General features: G+C 39.7%; 1 protein-coding gene and 1 pseudogene across 5 annotated transcripts in view; both read right to left on the bottom strand.

Moving 5' to 3' along the window:
* LOC147011108 (protocadherin-9-like) overlaps window positions 1–12,514 on the bottom strand; it is a 474,017-nt gene that overhangs the window by 160,908 nt on the left and 300,595 nt on the right. The gene's annotated exons all lie outside the window — the stretch shown is intronic.
* On the bottom strand, window positions 7,711–7,851 carry LOC147011109 (signal recognition particle RNA; annotated as a pseudogene).

Here is a 12,514-nt window from a genome sequence, read left to right as displayed (position 1 = left end):
GTCATAAAAACGAATATGACGTCATTGTGATGTATCAGGTTTGCAATAAATTATCTGTACTAATGCCCGGCTTGATTCCCGCAAACAAAATTCAAACAGTTTGCCTAGTTTCGGAGATAATGGTATAGGCGATTTCCATTAGCAGCGATATTATGACGTCACCTTTTTTTCTCGGAAAAATTTCCAAAATCAGAGATGGTTACTGCCTGCGCGTGGGCTTTCTGCATATATATGGCAAGTTTCACGAAGATCCGATGAAAACTCTGGGTTGTGAAACAAAAAATGTCCAAAAACAGGAATGACGTCATAAAAATTGATATTACGTCATAGTGATGTATCATATGTGCGGTAATTCATCTCTGCTGATGCCCTGTTCGATTCCCGCAAACAGAATTCAAAAAGCTTGCCTAGTTTTGAAGATAATTTTTTAGGCGATTTCCATTAGCGGAGATATTTTGACGTCATAACTTTTTTTCTAGGAGGAATTTTCAAAATCGAAGATGGTTACTGTCTGCGCAGGGTATTTTTTACATATATACACCAAGTTTCAGTAAGTTTTGATGAAAACTGTAGGCTGTGAAACAAAAAGTCAACAAGAACAACAACGTGAGTAAGACTTAGATCCTTCACAAGGATCTAAAAAAGTCCACAAGAACAGCAAGGTGAGTAAGACTTAGAGATCCTCCACGAGGATCTAAAAAAAAATTCAGTAGAAGTTTCACAATGTCCTGATGGTCGACAAATATCCCACAAATTGTAAATGAAGATCAACACTAAGAGGATTCACTGGTTCATGTTCCGATCTAAACTGCCTGGCTCATGATACAGGGAAACCAGGTCAAACCCACACGTACTGTGTGTTTGTCTACTAATGTCTTTGTAAGTCATGTAAAAAAACTGATGCCTACTTCTGTATTTGTGCTCGATGCAATACATGTAAAAAATTTTCCATGGGCCTTAAATCTTCAATAATATAAAGTACACTTTCTTGTCACGAGTCACCAAACAACACCTTGTTTTTTGTTAGCAATAATTATATGAAAACACCAACATTTTTTGTGATGCCAGAGGTTGGAGATTTCGAACTTTACAATGAATGGAACGTAGACGGTCAAGAATTCAATTAGATGTCATAATGAACTACTTCATGAAATGTGACAAATAAGTCTCACAAAACGCCCAAACGTGAGGAATATCACTCCATACTTGTTTGTATTTGACACATCATCTTAACTGTGAATCTCACAATGTTGTGAGAATGTCACAGAGGTGTGATTTACAAATAACGGTCACAAGAACTAACTTGACAGTTCATATAACACCTTAATCCATGCAGTGTTCAGTAAGGTAATTCAATTGAAATAAAATAATTATTTTAAAGGAGGTATAAAATGTTTTTCTATTTCATGGAACAGCGACGATATTTAACACGTCACACTAGTTATTCATGCCTGTTGTTTGTGTACTTTATGGCGTTCTTAAAACGGTAGGTTTCCTCTTTGGAATGATTTTCAATTTTGCTTGACTGTCAGATAGACAGACATCGTAAAACAATGTTGTCTCACTCCTCTCTGCCCATCCGCGATCAGGACAAATTCAGAACCAAGGTACTGATAAATTAAAGGGTCGTTTTCCGTTTCATGTTCTGATTTGTGTTCAAAAATAATATCCAATTGAAATTAAGTTGTTCCTCGATCAGAAACTAATTTTGTAGATGGACAGACAGATAGACAGATAGAAGTGAATCAATTGCTTAACCCCACTTTTCACTTCACGCACATGGGTAATGTAGGTTGATGGGTGTGTTCTCCAAGTTCTACAACACACGGCATTCACAATGATCAAAGGGCTAGCAGGATAGCCTGGAGGTGCGCACACTCGTCTCGCAGGTGTCCAGCCTGGGTTTGAATCTCAATCCAGCTTTAAACTATGTTTCACATACAGAGCTAGGCATCAATGGGTGTGCCATCCCTTTGATGGCCAATATGCTGGAGGATCCATCTGTTGGTATTGGTGAATGTTATAAATCACTTGGTGTGTTCCGCGAAGAGTAGGCGCATTATCTCCAGCACCATGAACACACTACAAATTATTCCTCTAACCGACAAGGGGCACTGTGTCGGGAGAAACATCAACACCTCCATCCCATCCCCAAGAGCTAATGATGCTACTCGCAGCCGCGTGCTGCATACGGAAGAAGAAAAAGAAGAACAAGAAGACGAAGACTATGAAATAAAATCGTAGAAGGATTATATTTAAGTTAAAGATACACATATTGTCTTATTAATTATAGATACTTGTATCTTGAAAAAAACCGGGCGTAGTGGCGTGTGCCTGTAATCCGGCTACTCGGAGGCTTGGGTTGGAGAATCGCTTGAGGACGGGCGCTCTGCGCTGGGCCGCGCTATGAGAGGGTGTAGAGCAGCCCGGAATCAGGGCGAAACCCAATCCTTATCCCTGTGTCGTAAGAGGTGACCAGGGTTGCACCAGGAAGGGCATCTGGCGTAAAACCTGTGCCAAATCAGTATGCGGATCATAACGGATGATCCGTTGTGGCGACCCCTAACGGGAGCAGCCGAAAGAAGAACAACAACAACTTGTATCTTGACAATAAAAAAACCTTGGCAATTCTTGGAGTATATAGGATCTCATTCATCGAATGTTTGCTACATCCCTCATAACTTGGTTAAAGTTAGCACAGTTGTAAATCAGAAGCATTTATAAGAGGCAATGACTGCATACTCTGAATACACAACAGTACGGTATTGAACATTTTGCTTTACATTTGAGAAAGTTTATGAAAGAGTTTATGAATAAATTTGATCGATAAATATTTTGCAACCCCAACCAGAACAGCTTGGCTTAAAATAAAACCCAAAAAATAAAAAAAAAGAATTCCAGTGTTCATCACTGGTGAAATAATTATTTGCAAAAACAAAGACATATTTGGAAAATCCATAGATTTAAAACATCACCAAACCAATGGAATATATAATTTAGATTCCTATTTTCATCAGCAATGTTCAAGCTATCTTCTTTTAGGAACGAGCGATTCTAGCAATCAAGGTCAGGTAATGAGATTTCATGGGGGCAGAAGGGGAGACATAAAACAACTGCATGACAGAATGGCACTGCCCACCAACCGGTAAACACAAGATGGTATGGAATTTTATAGGATGGGAGGGTCACAGAACAACAATAACAACCTTGTGATGGTTGACCATGATGTCATCCAGCATGGTGAACATTCAAGAAAAGTCTCGTTTTGACTGGACTGAATGGAATAAATGGAGGGGCTAAATGGATGGGCAGTTAGCTGAGCTGGATTGTTAGGTATCGTTGATTTTGCCAACAAAGTTTATGTAATGTAGTGCGAAGCGGTGGGACCAGAGATAGGAAACAGAGAAAGACACAGACCGACAGACATTACCCTTTAATTTATATATACCGGGAGATAAATGTTGTTTGTAAGTAGAACCTCTTTGGGGAGGGGGAAGATTCTGAGGAGGGAGGCACCAGAATCTAACCCGGAGTATATTTTCTATGCTTCCTCCGGCATTAATTCTGGGAACCTCAAGTGTAAAAACCTTGGTATAATATGGGAGATTAGACCGGAAACACTCAAATCTATAATGATGGTTTAAGAACATTATTTATGACTTTGTGGAGAATCTTCAATCTAAATTTTTATAGACCTGATCATCTCCCTGTCTAAGGCTGTTTTTGCCCAACTGGCCAAGCAACTGCACTGTAGGATACCTGACCAAACATGATGGTGTGGTTACATGAAAAGCCTACTGACATGCTGCAAGGTCATAGTGCTGTACTCTGATGGTGCCTTCACTCCTGGGATAGAAAATGAAATAGAATGACATTGGTAATCATTGAAATTGCATATTTGCTGACAAAACAAGCAGCTTAATGCCTCTTTCTGGTCTTGACTCAATGCTGAACCAGTATAGAAGTTGATGATTGTCAAATTACCAAATTCTGCTGAGGATGTGATAGGTGAGCTTGCATTAACAATGCATTCTAAAATATCTGAATATAGGATGAAACAGAAGGACGAAGATGATTAAGGATATCACAAGTGGCCATTGTAGGGTTTGGTAACCATGGTGGTTTAGCATTAAATCCTCCATTATTGGTTCTCACAACACTAAAAAAGATAAACCATTGAACTACCAGCTTTCTCTCGAAGTTCCAAGATCCCTTACTCGCTTTATCTCACTCTCTCAGAAAAGCAAGCAATTAATAAGCAATAAAGTTTTAGCTGAGCATCCATTCCTGCAGAATTATTTTCCTATCCCAAGGCAACCAAACAATTACTTTTTATGTCCCATTAAATTGGAGACCTCTCTGGTGCTTCAAGAGAACAAAGAGTGATTATAAATAATGAGATAGCATGCAAAGAAAACTTGTTGCTCGCCTCAAGTCCCCTTCTGAAACAACATAAGAAAGAACAGCTCTCCCAAAGGAGGACTACTCAACCTCAGTCTGAAGGTATTTTAGTAACCCTGCAGTTGCAGCCTCAGAACCAATATATAGGCATCAACCGCCACTGAAGAAACAGAGCAAGATGACTCAGAATGAGTAATAGTGTGGATCAGGAATATGGAATTTTGCCAGGATAACAGCACACAATCCATCCATTGGGACCATACTCTGTGCAGAGCGTTGGTGCTGCCAAAGCAGTCTCCTTGGCTAGTGGGTACAATCCTGGACGGGTTGCCACTCTGACACAAGATACCAGCATGCTGGCACTCATTTTGCCGAACTCAGAAGGATGACAGGCAGCGTCGACCCCACCTGGTATTAATTCAACAGCCAAGGGGGATTTAAACTTCGGATCCGAGGATCCCAAGCCCACGACCCTAACCATTAAGCCAACACCAGGCACACAATGGCCCATTCTTTTCAAATGAAAGTACGATTTTTCTCATCCACAAACGAGTGTGAGTAGATGAGACAGCAGAGTTAATATCCCTGACATTTAAGACTATTGTAAATGGACAAAAACTAGAAGAATGTTATGATAAAGAATCTTACGATTGATAGGTCACTGACTTTGACACCAATACCAATTTTTATTACGGACCCTAGGTATCAAAAAGCTACATATATCGAACAAGCAGTTTCAAATGGAGAACCTCGCCACCAATGGAGCATTTAAATGCATCAGATGCGGCAATAAATGTGAGTTGTTGCTCTCAGCTTACGGACTCGATGAAAGAGGAAGTCATTTGCATTTTTGCCGTATCCACCCCTACTACCCAGTTTAGAATCCTGTGTGGGCATAGGCAACTTGCTCGTGTAAACATTTTTTGCAAAACTTGGGCTGGAAAATGAATTTATCGGTTTAAATGTAAAAACAAACAAAAAAGACAAATCTGAAAACAAAACTTGGGGAAATAAAAATTGAGTTTAACGAGCAGGGTATCCACCACTGATGAGTTCGTTAATGTCTCACCTCAAATGAGAGTGTTTTTGTAAAAACAGAACTTCATTGTAAATATTCAAGGTGCAGATATCGCAGTTTGGTGGAGCTGGTAACCTTGGCAACCACGTTCCATTACACCAGCGAAGATTTCCAATCCATGCTTGTTGTACCTCTGAAGTACTGCTTGGGAGTAAGGATGATATTATGAAAGTTCAACTGGGAAATGGATTTAGGCATGTTTTGGGCCTCGCGTCTGAAGGAAGATCAACAAAGTTCTTTCCATGCCAACCGACCACCTTCAAGGCACCTATCCCTCTCCACATCACTCCTTCAGCCCCCAACCTGCCCCCTCTCCCTATACTCCTCATAGCTTCACTCTCAGTGATTTTTTCTGTAATTAAGTATTTCTCAAAGCATTTTATTCTGCCTTCGCATTCGATGGCCTGTAGATCCAGATCCTCACTAAAATCGAATCAATTCGTCCTTGTCACACACCACACTTGTCCAACAAGGTTCGTCAAAATCCGTCCATAACTTTTTGAGATATCCTGCTCACAGACAATCAGACAGACAAACAAACAAACAAACAAACAGGGGTGAATACATAACCTCTGTCCACCTTATTTGTCAGAATCTCAAACCTTCGGTGGCAGAGGTAATAAGATCAGGTTACTTCTGTTTCAACATTTTTGATAATCACAGCCTTGCTGATGTAACTAACAATACTTTGCATTTCGCTATGTCGAGCATCACCAGGGTATATAGATTACCTCGATCTGACAATGAACAGTATTAAAGTAGATCTGGGTGCAGACAAACATCAATTGGAATGTTGAGATAAAAAAATGTAACATGTCAATCGTATGATGTTAAACATTATGAGGAAGGACAATAACTTGTGTAGCTCTTTGTAGGCCAGTGAAATTGAACAGGTATGACCATGAGGTGTTCAACACTATCCAGGTTCATATTATTCTCTTTTTCATTGCATTACCTCTCGTTTTATCCCCAAAATTATTTGACCCACTTTAGATAAACCAACACTTTTGCTTGTGTGTTCGAAAATTGATTTGAAAATCATTCCTTTGAATGCATATCACACCAAGTGCAGATTACGAGTGCCGGATGACGTGTGATGAGGGGTCAATGAAACTGAACAAACACCATGAATAAGCTGACATGCTGAGCTCGATCCACAGCGAGTGTCACTTCTGTTCTACATTACAAGCAACTGAGCCATATTTGAATGACAGAAGTAAATGTTAAGCATTCCTGGGTGACAGAACACAGCTATTTTAGGAACTGGCACCCAGAGAAAGAGAAAAAGAAAGAAAGAAATCTACACCACAATCAAATTTCTTTCTGTCAGTCTTCCATTTCACGCTTCCTTTATTTACCCCTTATATATCTCCATGACCTGAGATGCAAAGAGCACCGCGCAGACATTTCAAGGAGTCGCAAACAATCCAAAATGGACCACTTTTACCTACATGCGTACAACAAAACAAACTGTCAGGAGAAGGTGATTGTGGAGCAAAATCCTTGTCAAAAATTTTCAGCATTGTCACAGAACAGTCCACTTGTATACTGAAGTCCAATAGCATCACTGAAGCTTCAGCCTGTGCATTCTATGTTTACAGCAGGAATTGAATGATCAAACTATTGTGGACTCGTGTACGTCAGTAAGGTCCTCTGTGTAAATTATAACAAAATTATTATTAGTTATCCTTGCTCTGATACCAGCACCAATTCACACAAAGAGCTAACATAACTGCAGAGTTCATAGAACACCTTACCTCGCACAGTCTTGAGAAAAAGGACATGTCCGAAGGGTCGTATAAACTCTTACTTTGCATTTCCGAACACGATATATGTTTGTTTCGTTCGTGAACCTTGCTGAACAGGAGTGATAGTAACCACACATGCGCCATCTTATTTTTCAGTCTTAAACAATTATTCTGCCCTCAGGACATGATGGCGTGAATGCTGATCCTCAAAGTTACTCTGCCCTCAGGGCATTAATTTTTTTTTTTTTTACAAATCCTTCGAAATGGAAGGTTTTTGAAAGTCCTAAAAAGGCAAATTGCATTCTACAGTGCTCAAGTATATAATTCAATTGAAATGTTGTTCTTCTTTCGGCTGCTCCCGTTAGGGGTCGCAACAGCAAATCATCCGTTATGATCCGTTATGATCCGCATAGTGATTTGGCACAGGTTTTACGCCAGATGCCCTTCCTGACGCAACCCTGGTCGCCTCTTACGACACAGAGATAAGGATTGGGTTTCGCCATGATTCCGGGCTGCCCTACACCCTCTCATAGCACGGCCCAGCGCAGAGCTCCCATCCTCAAGCGATCCTCCAACCCAAGCCTCCGAGTAGCCGGATTACAGGCGCACGCCACTACGCCCGGTATATAATTCAATTGAAATAAGATGTAGATTTTAATGGTTGCAGAAAATAAAATCTGGAAGTTTACTGCAGTTGATGAAGTGTCTTTTTACACCACCTTATTTATCATGTCACATAGTTGTTCGTGCTTGTTGTTTGTGTCATTTATGGCATCCATAAAATCAGTAAGTTTCCTATTTGGAATGATTTTCAATTTTGTTTGACTGCCAGACAGGGAGAGGAAAATAATTATCTCACTCCTCTCGATGCATGTGCAATCGTGACGAATTCAGTCAAGGAACTGTTAAACTACAGGTTCATTTTCTGATTCATGTTCAAAATATAACATTCAATTGAAATTAAGTTCTTCCTCGATCACAAACTGACAGACAGCAGACAGTGAACGAATTGCTTAACCCTGCATTTTGCTTCACGTGTGTGGGGTAACAATGATCCATGTGCATTGTTAAGGTATATGGTGGAATGCCTCCTGTGTAATGTGCAGGATGCAATATCCCATCACAGTCACTTATCGAAGGCGGGATCTTGTAAGGCTCCACAGTCCTACATGGTAGAGACGATGCTTTGTGCACACATTGCTGACCCAGTCTCCAACTGCCCGTTGAGTTTCCTGCCATCGTGTCTTGGTTGTTGGCAATCTATCCAATTTAAAATTGCATGGAGGAGGATATATAATTGCAAATTATACAGTCAAAGTCACATAATTCCACAGGTTCAAGCCTTTTACCATGACAGACTCGGGGAAAATACTGGCCCAGGGTGAGGCAGTTTGGCACTGTTCAATGTTTGTTACAAAACCGCAGCTTGTAGAGCGAAGCGTGAACACTTAGGGAACACATGATGTGGGTTGCTCATGTGTATAAAGCAGTGAAGAACATTCCTTTTTGGTGTTGTAAATCTTCAGTTAAATATGGTTCACACAAAGGGATGTTTTTTAAATTTTACTAGGAAATGCAAGTTATCTCTGAAAAAGCATTGTTGCCAATTGTATTTATGAAGAGGAATTTGACTGAATTGTCTCCAACAGGGAAGAGTTCCTTTTTACAATTTAATAATATAATGTGTTCAATTTCATTTCTATAAATACTTCATGCCAAGACTACCCATACTCTGACCTCTTTTGAAATCATGATGAACACTCTATCTTCTTTCAACAACTCATTAATCCCAAGAGTCGGTCCAGCAGATAAGACTGACTTGATCTGGAGCACAGTGGGATTACACACTTGATGAATTCAATTTGTCACTGAAAATTCACCGTTTCCTCCAAAAGAAAGCACTTTTATTTCTGTGAGAGTCAGGTTTTTCTTAGATTATTACTCTTCAAGACTCCATCTCTGGCATGTAAAGTCACCTAAGAGTGTTGTTTGATGGTGTGTTATTTAAATTGAGAACAGCTCATCTCAGTGACAGGTAATTAGACTAAGTTATATAATGAAGAATTGAAGCCTGGGATCAATGCTGCTGAGTCTGATTACTGATACTTCCTGAGCTCCTTCAAAACTCTATGCCCAAGGCAAGTGTATATATATATATATATATATATATATATATATATATATATATATATATATATATATATATATATATATATATATATATATATATATATATATATATATATATATATATATATATATGGGTTCTTCCCATTACATGTCAGAACACAAAATTGTTAATTAACGTTCCAAGTTATGCATCATAGACTCAATGGTCTCCCTCAGTCTATTCTGCTCAAGGAACAACTTTAAAATACACCCCACTTACCATGATTAATACATGCCTGCCTTCGCCAACATGCAAACGTGCCTCACTTTTATCCAATTATGCTATTCTGAAGAGCTTTTGCATTTAAAATTGCACTTCAGTTTGTGAGGTTCGCCAGTAATTACATAAATTATCTGTAATTTAAATGTACGTGAGCCACCTAATCATGTTAGCCTAATCTCCCGGCTGGGTGGAAAGAACAGTGTGTAGAATACTAATGTCATTCAGTGTTGACAATAGCAGTGGAAAGGCAAGCACATAAGCTTCAATAATAACACACCTCAATGTAGCTCAGTAAAACCACTTTGTTACCTCCGCTACCAAAGTTAGATGGAGGTTATGTTTTCACCCATCTGTTTGTCTGTGTTTTTCTGTGAGCATGATATCTCAAAAAGTTGTGGATGCATTCAGACAAAATTTGGCGGACAGGTGGGGTGTCTGTCTGACAACGATGAATCGATTAGATTTTGGTGAAAATCTGAATCCAGGTACGAGAATGTTTTTTCAGTGATTTGCCACCATTGAGAGATCGGGCAAAAACAATATATTACACAATATCCCAAAACGTTGTGGACGGATTCAGACAAAACTTTGTGGACAGATTTGGTGTGTGACATTGACGAATCAATGAAATTATGGTGAAGATCTGAATCCGGATACAATTTTTTTAAGTGAATAAAATGCAATGATTAAACAAATGCACCTTCCTATGATATTAACATCATAATACCTTATATCAACTGGTTTCACCCTTGTTGAGGGAATCATAAAGATTTGTGAAGACCAGGGAGCCCAACCAAACATAATGTCTGACAAACAAGTTTCACCCTTGTCAGGCATCTCAAATTTTCAAAACCTTGAAGGAAGAGGTCTTTGGCCAGCCTATGGGCCAAGCTGGGCCAAAGGTGTATCCTGATGCTTTGGAGAATTCAAGAAATTATGAGGAAATGTCCCACAGTAATTAAATTTAACCACTTAAGGCCACTCAATGCTTTAATTGACCACAGCTGGTTTTCTGGTTGAGAAACATGAATGGCGTTGAGTTTATAAATTAAGGGTAGGACCTTTCCTCAATTTTGAATTTCTTAAAAGCATTGGGAAAGGCCTTACGCTTGGCTGGACTTACTGATGCTGACTCAACAAGGGCAAAACCTGTAGGTCCGTTCGCTTGTGATACTTGTTAGGTCACTGTTTGTGCTGTTCCTTCGGTGAATTTGTTTTGGCGATGAAATCTTCTATTCTGGCAGTAAAACTAAGAGGCTGTTCAGCAGCCCAAGAGCATGCTGAGGTCTGTTTTGAACTGGTACGGTCTTTGATATTTTTATTCACTTGCAAAACAGTTGTGGTTAATTGATGGGAGTAACTGGCTGCAGCTGCCTTCATGGGTGAGAGATGAATGGCAATGAGTTATTTATGTGAAAGGTAAAACTCGTGAAATTTATGATCTCGGAAAGATGAACCATGTCGCTCCACTATCCATATTTTACCGATGAGGTATGCACCATCCTTTTGCATCAAGTGGTTGTATGATTGGCTGGCATATTTTGTGTGGATGTGTGCATGCTGTGGTGGTGTGTGTGGGTGAAAATATATAAACTTGGAAAATATCATTGGCGCTGGCTTTCCGGATGTACGCCGCAGGACTATAACTGTATAGCAATGCACACCAGGGAGAAAAGGAGAGATTTTGGCTTAAAACTGCATTTAAATCAAGTCAGAGGAAGTTTAAAACCATTGATGGCAAAAGAGAAAATCAAACCAGGTCTCGGTAGTGATACAAAGGTGAGTAATCTCCACCTAGCAGTGTATAAATCTCCCATCTTTTAAGTTCTTCCATTTCTACAATATGGGTGTGAATTTGATGCTGGAGCTGGATATTATGGCTGTGAAGCTAAATGCGGGTGGTATGTGCAGGGGATAGCTTTATTGTTTAATAGTACTGGCTTCTGGGTTGCCTGCTTTTGGGCTTGATTTCCAACAGCTATGATACAGCAGCTATTGTCTCCACAATCATGTGAATGCAGAAGGTTTAATGATATACTTTGAACGAAAGAAAGTTGGTTATTGCGGCAGTACAGTGGGGAAATCGATTGTGCAAGGTGGATATGTGGCCACGTGGAGATTGTGTGTATATCAGGATAATGGTGTAAAGGTGTTTGAGGAAGAGGGGAAAAAAGGACATAGCAGAGAAGATCGCAGGGTTAAAGGAGGTGGGTGAGACAGAGAGATCGGATGAAAGAAGTTGTGTTAAAATAATGGAATAAATAAATAAATAATAAACAAACAAACAAATAAACCAATGTCACCCGCAGGGTGACCCGTATCTTGCCAAAAGGTGACCACGTGTGACTTCTTTAAGGTCACACTGAGGTGAACAGAGCTGCTATCCACCAGGAGCGACTCCTTGAGGAATATCTGCCTACGAGAGATTCCGATGAGAATCGTTCTACAGAGTAACCATGAAAAATATGCTTTTGCCTCATAACGTCACCAAATGACGTCATAATGTCTCAAGCTTGACATATCTAGAAAGCACTCATCGAGGTGTTCAATTTGAGGTACTACACGATATGGTTCCTAAAACTTGAAAATTTGACCTTGGGGTCAAATATGTTTGACCTCAGGCGCTAACCATGAAGATCAAGGCCAATTGCCACCAAAAATTAATCAGCTGAGCACCAGACCATGAACTATATTCCCATGAAGCTTGAAGACGATCCGATCAAAATTACTCAAAAAATAAGGGTTTCGGCGACTACCCTGATTTGCGACAAAGTGACCTTGACCTTTGACCTTCAAAATTTTATGCGCTGAAAGGGACCTCTATAGGCCTCTGATATGCGAAGTTACAAAAATTTCCAATGATAACTGTGCTCTGCAGAGTGATTTATACATGAT

The sequence above is a fragment of the Eptatretus burgeri genome, chromosome 16, assembly GCF_056783735.1.
Source record: "Eptatretus burgeri isolate ZD-2024b chromosome 16, Ebu_testis_v1, whole genome shotgun sequence".
In the NCBI taxonomy this organism is placed as follows: domain Eukaryota; kingdom Metazoa; phylum Chordata; class Myxini; order Myxiniformes; family Myxinidae; genus Eptatretus; species Eptatretus burgeri.
Note: the sequence above shows the minus strand (reverse complement) of the source record. Positions and strands in the feature narration are given on the sequence as shown.